Consider the following 7,151-nt stretch of genomic DNA (forward strand, 5'->3'; position numbering starts at 1 on the left):
ACGGAGTACCGTTATCCGCCACTTCACCGGGGTAACAAACTAAAGCACACAAACAGAAAAACAAATTAAAACACACAAAGAAAATTAAAATCGTCCTCTTATTGAATTTACCTCAAGCTCCAACTGGATGTCGTAAACACTTCTCTCAATGTCTCTGAGTTGGCTTTCTAAACCCTCAACATAGGCTACTAACTCTGGTGGTTGTAGAGCCCAAATGCGTTGTGTTTTACAAAATTGAATCTGCCTTTTGAGATGAGTTTTGACACGTTGAAGTGGTTTAAGAATGTTCAGGAGGAACGGTCTAAGTATGAGACTCATGATTAAAAATGATAAGAGAAAACTTAATGGTAAAATAAACACACTTATGCAAAAACAATTTCAATTAGCAAAAGAATAATAATAACAAGAAAGAAAGAAAAATCAAATCAACGAAAAGAAAAAAAAATCAATTCAAATTTGGTGGGTCACTCAAATTTATTTCGGTGTCTTCTTCATGTGGTTGGTACTCTAGATATGGCTTTAATCTTTGACCATTAACTTTAAACGTGACACCGTTCTTTTGGTCTTTAATTTCAATTGCCCCATGTGGAAAAACAGTATGAACAATAAATGGGCCAGACCAGCGAGAGCGTAACTTACCTGGGAATAGGTGCAAGCGAGAATTGAACAAAAGCACTTTCTGACCTGGAGTGAACGATTTTCTCATAATTTGCTTATCATGGAAGACTTTCATTCGTTGCTTGTAAATCTTGGCATTTTCGTATGCATCATTGCGAATTTCTTCAAGTTCTGCCAGCTGTAATCTTCTTTCTGAGCTGGCTTGCTGCATGTCAAAATTGAATTTCTTGATGGCCCAATATGCACGATGCTCGAGTTCCACAGGTAGGTGGCAAGCTTTTCCATACACTAGCCTGTAGGGTGACATCCCAATCGGGGTCTTGAAAGCCGTTCTATATGCCCATAAGGCATCATCAAGTCTTAATGACCAATCTTTTCTGTCTGGCCTCACCGTCTTTTCTAATATGTGCTTTATTTCTCGATTGGAGATCTCAACTTGGCCACTGGTTTGCGGATGATACGGGGTCGCCACTTTGTGTGTGATTGAATACTTTGTCAAAAGAGCTTTGAATGCTTTGTTACAAAAGTGGGCACCACCATCACTGATTATTGCTCGAGGGAATCCAAAGCGTGAAACAATGTTGCTTTTTAAAAATGCTATCACCACCTTGTGATCATTGGTCCTACATGGAATAGCTTCTACCCATTTTGATACATAGTCAACAGCAACCAATATGTATTGATGACCAAAAGACGGGGGAAAGGGTCCCATGAAGTCGATACCCCATACGTCAAAAATCTCAACCACTAAAATTGGATTTAGTGGCATCATGTTCCTTCGCGTAATGCTCCCCATTCGTTGACACCTATCACATGAAGAACAGAAAGTGTAAGCATCTCGAAATATAGTTGGCCAATAAAAACCACATTGTAAAACTTTAGTCGCGGTTTTCTTAGCACTGAAATGGCCTCCACAAGCTTGTTCATGGCAGAATGAAAGGATATTCTGAATTTCACTTTCTGGGACACATCGTCTAACAATTTGGTCTGCACAATACTTGAACAAATATGGGTCATCCCAAAAGAAATTCTTTATCTCTGTAAAGAATTTAGCCTTATCTTGCTTGGTCCAATGCTCTGGAAGTTTACCTGTAACAAGATAATTAACTATATCAGCATACCAAGGTAATACTTCCACACTCATTAATTGTTCATCTGGAAATGACTCATTTAATGGTAATTGTTCTATAATTGTGTCAAAATGGAGACGAGAGAGGTGGTCCGCCACAACATTTTCTGTCCCTTTTTTATCTTTGAATTCCAAGTCAAATTCCTGCAAAAGCAACACCCAACGAATTAGTCTGGCTTTTGCATCTTTCTTTGTGAGAAGATATTTAAGAGCAGCATGATCTGTGAATATAATTATTTTACAACCAATGAGATATGATCGAAATTTTTCCAATGCAAACACTACTGCTAGCATTTCTTTTTCAGTAGTTGAATAGTTCAACTGTGCATCATTCAATGTCATACTAGCATAGTAAATAACATGGGGAATTCGATCAACTCTTTGTCCTAATACTGCTCCTACTGCATAATCAGATGCATCACACATGAGCTCAAATGGTAATTTCCAGTTCGGGGGCTGAATGATGGGTGATGATGTCAACAAATGCTTTAATTTTTCAAACGCAACAAGACATGAATCATCAAAGACAAAAGGTACATCCTTAGCAAGCAAATTGCATAAGGGTCTAGAAACTTTACTAAAATCTTTAATGAAACGTCTATAGAAACCAGCATGCCCAAGGAAAGATCTTACTTCTCTGACTGTTTTGGGTGGAGGAAGATTAGAAATGAGATCCACCTTGGTTTTGTCAACCTCAATACCTTTGCTCGAAATGATGTGACCGAGAACAATACCTTGTTTTACCATAAAATGGCATTTCTCCCAATTTAAGATCAAGTTCTTCTCGATACATCTCTGTAGAACTAGTGTTAGATGATGTAAACATTGATCAAATGAGTCACCAAAGACAGAAAAATCATCCATAAAGACTTCAAAAAATCGTTCAACCATATCAGAAAAAATGCTTAACATGCATCGTTGAAATGTAGCAGGTGCATTACATAATCCAAATGGCATTCTCCTATATGCAAATGTGCCAAAAGGGCAAGTGAAAGTAGTTTTCTCTTGATCTTTTGGTGCTATGGGAATCTGATTATATCCTGAGTAGCCATCTAGAAAGCAATAAAATTCATGGCCTGCTAATCTATCAAGCATTTGATCGATAAATGGTAAAGGAAAATGGTCTTTACGTGTGACAGAATTCAACTTTCTATAATCAATGCATACACGCCATCCTGTAGTTACTCTAGTGGGTATCAATTCATTATCAGCATTCGTAACTACTGTGACTCCTGACTTTTTGGGGACAACTTGTACAGGACTGACCCATGAACTATCAGAAATGGGGTAAATGATACCTGCGTCTAATAGCTTAAGGACTTCTGTTCTAACAACTTCTTTCATATTAGGATTTAACCGACGTTGCATTTCCCTAGTAGATTTAGCATTTTCATCAAGGTGAATGTAATGCATGCAGTCTACTGGGTTTATACCTTTGATGTCTGCTATGGTCCATCCTAATGCCCCTTTGTGCTCTTTTAAAACATCCAACAACTTACCTTTTTGTTCGTCATTTAGGGATGATGAGATGATTACCGGTAGAGTACTTTCTTCTCCCAAAAACGCATATTCCAAAGTGTTGGGCAATGGTTTGAGCTCGAGTTTCGGTGGTGATTCTGATGATGGAATGAGTTGCTTCTCTGATGGTGCTAGTTGCTCAACTCTTGACTTCCATTTATTAGTGTCCATAGATGGTGCTGAGTCAAGCAGGGCGTTGACCTCATCGACCGATCTGTCAATATCAAAATCCAAACCAAAGTGAGTTAAACATGTTTGTAAAGGATCATCACTAAGGTTTGAAACAAAAGTATCATCAACTAATGCTTCAATTAAATCCACATCAACAATTCCATCATCTGCACTGTGAGGTTGTTTGGCAATGTTGAAGATGTTCAGCTCCATAGTCATGTTGCCAAAGGACAACTGCATATTTCCAGTCCTACATTGAATGTGAGCATCCGCAGTTGCTAAGAAAGGTCGGCCTAGAATAATGGGGATGTGCTTCCTTGAATCCTGTATTGGTTGAGTGTCAATTACAATGAAATCAACAGGAAAATAAAACTTGTCTACCTGGATAAGCACGTCCTCCACAATACCACGAGGTATTTTCGTGGACCGATCTGCAAGCTGTAACACCACTGGAGTTGGGTGTAATTCTCCAAGTCCAAGTTTCACGAATACAGAGTAAGGCAAAAGATTTACACTAGCTCCTAAATCCAACAAAGCATTCTCAATTGTGTGGTTCCCTATACTACATGAGATAGTGGGGGAGCCTGGGTCTTTGCATTTTAAAGGAATTTTATGTTGGAGTATAGAACTAACGTTTTCTGTTAAAAATGCCTTCTTTTGAACATGCATATTTCTCTTTTTAGTACAAAGGTCTTTAAGAAACTTGGCATAAGATGGAACTTGTTTAATAGCATCAAGTAAAGGGATGTTAACACTTACCTGTTTGAAGATTTCGAGAATCTCACCTGTGGATTTTCCCTTTTTGCATTTTGCTAACCTCTGAGGAAATGGAGCTTTAGGAACATATTCTCGTGGGTTGGTTTCTTCTTTTTCCTCCGGTGGTGAGTCCTCAACATTCACAGGTACAATTTGATTTTCTTTTGTCACTGGCATCTCCACTTTGTTGTCGACTTCTTTTCCTTTTCGTAAGGTCATGACTGCTTTGACCTCTCCATGCTGCTGTGGTGAACTGGTACTTGCTTCATGTACTCCTTTAGGGTTAGGCACTGGTTGACTTGGAAACTTACCTTTCTCAACAGTCATTGCCAATGTCTGAACTGAAGAAGCAAGTTGTCCCACCATCTTTTCGAGGCTTGAAACTGATTGGGCTTGTGAATTGAAACCCGCTCTCAATTCATTTCGTAATCCATCAATGGTGCGGTTTTGTTGCTCAATCGTGGAGTGAGTAACATTCCTGAAATTCTGGAATGCATCCTCCCATGGTCTAGGTTGAGAGTGGTTCTGGTTCTGATTGTATGGTCTAAATGGTGGTTGAGAGGCTTGAGGAACTTGAGGAATTTGTTGCATTGGAGCTGCTGGTCCATTCTGTTGAAATCCTTGAGACCATGAAAAATTGGGGTGGTCTCTCCATCCAGGGTTATATGTGTTGGAGTATGGGTTGTAATTTGATGGCTTTCTCATTACACCTATGGCATTGGCTTGATCTGAGTATGAGTCATGGTCATGTGGTTCTGTTGATTTAGCAGTCGATAACGATGCTATTTGTCGAGCAAGACCTTCAACCATCTCCTTGACTTCTTTGATTCCCGAAGTTGACTCCCCAATTTGAACCTCATTTACTCCCTTAATTCGTCTAGTATTCCTGAGTGATCGACTCCGTTGTTGGGAATTATCCGCTTGTCGCTGGAAGAATTCCCAAATTTCTGATGCACTTTTTGACATTAGCTCTCCTCCACTTGTTGCCATTAGCCATTCTTGCACATTCGGTAGTAATCCCTCCAAAAAGTATTGGCATTGGTGCCATTTCTCATACCCATGATGTGGACACTTCAAAAGTAGCCCATTGAATCTCTCCCATGTTTCGAAAAATTGCTCGTCCTCTCTCTGGGTAAACTCCGAGATTTCCCTGCGAATAGCATTGGTTTTATGCACTGGGAAATATTTATTCAAAAATTTTGTAACCATTTGTTCCCATGATGAAATGCTATTGGCAGGCAATGTATTTAACCATGAACGAGCTCTATCCTTTAAAGAAAATGGGAATAATCTAAGTTTAACATCATCGTCTGAAAAATTCTCATATTTAAATGTTTGACAAATAGCGTGAAAATCATTCAGATGATTATATGGATCCTCATTTTCTAGGCCATAAAATGTGGGGAGACAATTTAGCACACTAGGTTTTAATTCAAAACTCCTAGCAGCTACATTTGGGTATCTTATGCATGATGTGCTCAAATTAGCTAAGGGACTAAAATAGTCCTTAAATGGCCTCTCCTGTGGTTGCAAATCCATTTTATTCTTAATTTGTTTGTGTGTGCGAAGTGTTTTCTCAAGTTCAAGGTCTATAGGTTCAAGATTGGGTAATAATGACCTTCGACCATGCATGCAAAACAAATAAAATAAAAAATAAAGATGGGAACAAAATAAATGAAAATAAAGAAGAGGGAGAAATTACGATACTAACTTTATTGCGCTATTACAAACTTTCTATAAAAATACACAAAAACAAATACGTGAAATAAATTAACTAAAAAGAATTAGTAAGATAAACAAAAATTACAAGGAAAAAAAATTAACTTAAAAATTAAATTACAGAAATTTAAAGAAGAGAAAAAGAAAAGAAATTACTAACCTCTAAATGCGGATTCACTTTTTTTTTCTTTTTTTTTTTAATAAAAATAAAAAAAATACAAGAAAATATATAAAAGAAATTATTCACAAAAATTAATTTTACGAATTAAAATTACTTACCTCCCCGGCAACGGCGCCAAAAACTTGTTGTGCAAATTTTAATGTACTCGCAAGCGCACGAATCTATTGTAGTATAGACTAATGGTGACGACTGTCGATCCCACGAGGAGGTGGATTTTAATTATATATAGAATTAATTTTGTAAATGGGTAGTTGGATTTATGGTGGAAATGATTTGGAATATGCTAATACTTAAATTAAAATGGCGAGAATAAATTCTAAAATTGGAATTGCAATGGAGAGAATAAATTGAAGAGAAAATCTATTAAATTGACGTACTTGGGTATCTGGATCTGTATCAACATGCATCATGGGCTAAATAATCCGTATTAATGCCAATTAAATCATGAGGGGGGAATCCACACCTCATGAACCACGCTCTAATCAATATGGTGCTAAGGGCTTACCGTGCCAAATAATAATAACCTTATACTAGAGAGCCGGTGTAACCAAGGCGGTATCTAGACAAGACTATTATTATTTGTCGACGAAAAGTCAAAACATCCACAAAAATTAGAGGGGAAGAGAAAATAAATTTACCAAATTAAGCCCATGACACATGTTGAGACTTCACCTTCAACCCAAGCTTGAAAGAAAATTAGCCACTCATAGTTGAACTAGGGGCAAAATGAGAATTTATTAAAATACGAAGAAAATACAAGATGGAGAGGGAATTACAGAAAATGGATCCCAAAAATGGATTCAGAGATATCAAATTAGGGGGGGGAGGCCCCCTTTTTATAGATACATGGAGTAAATCATGGCCATCGGATTAAAAACAGTTTGGACGCTCAGGATTGCGCCACGTCATCAGTCAACAGTCCACGGTTTGACCACGCGGATGAACAGTAACACGGTTTGACCCGACTTTGAACAGTAACGCGGTTTGACCCGGATGAACAGTAACGCGGTTTGGTTGAAAATAATCCTGTGTGATGCATGCACCGTACGCGAGATTTTT

The 7,151-nt window shown here is 38.0% G+C and overlaps 1 pseudogene; it reads right to left on the reverse strand.

Moving 5' to 3' along the window:
• Positions 1 to 523: 523 nt before the first annotated feature.
• LOC127902700 (uncharacterized) lies at positions 524 to 6,210 on the reverse strand (annotated as a pseudogene).
• Positions 6,211 to 7,151: the final 941 nt, after the last annotated feature.

Source organism: Citrus sinensis, chromosome 5 (assembly GCF_022201045.2).
Source record: "Citrus sinensis cultivar Valencia sweet orange chromosome 5, DVS_A1.0, whole genome shotgun sequence".
Lineage (NCBI taxonomy): Eukaryota > Viridiplantae > Streptophyta > Magnoliopsida > Sapindales > Rutaceae > Citrus > Citrus sinensis.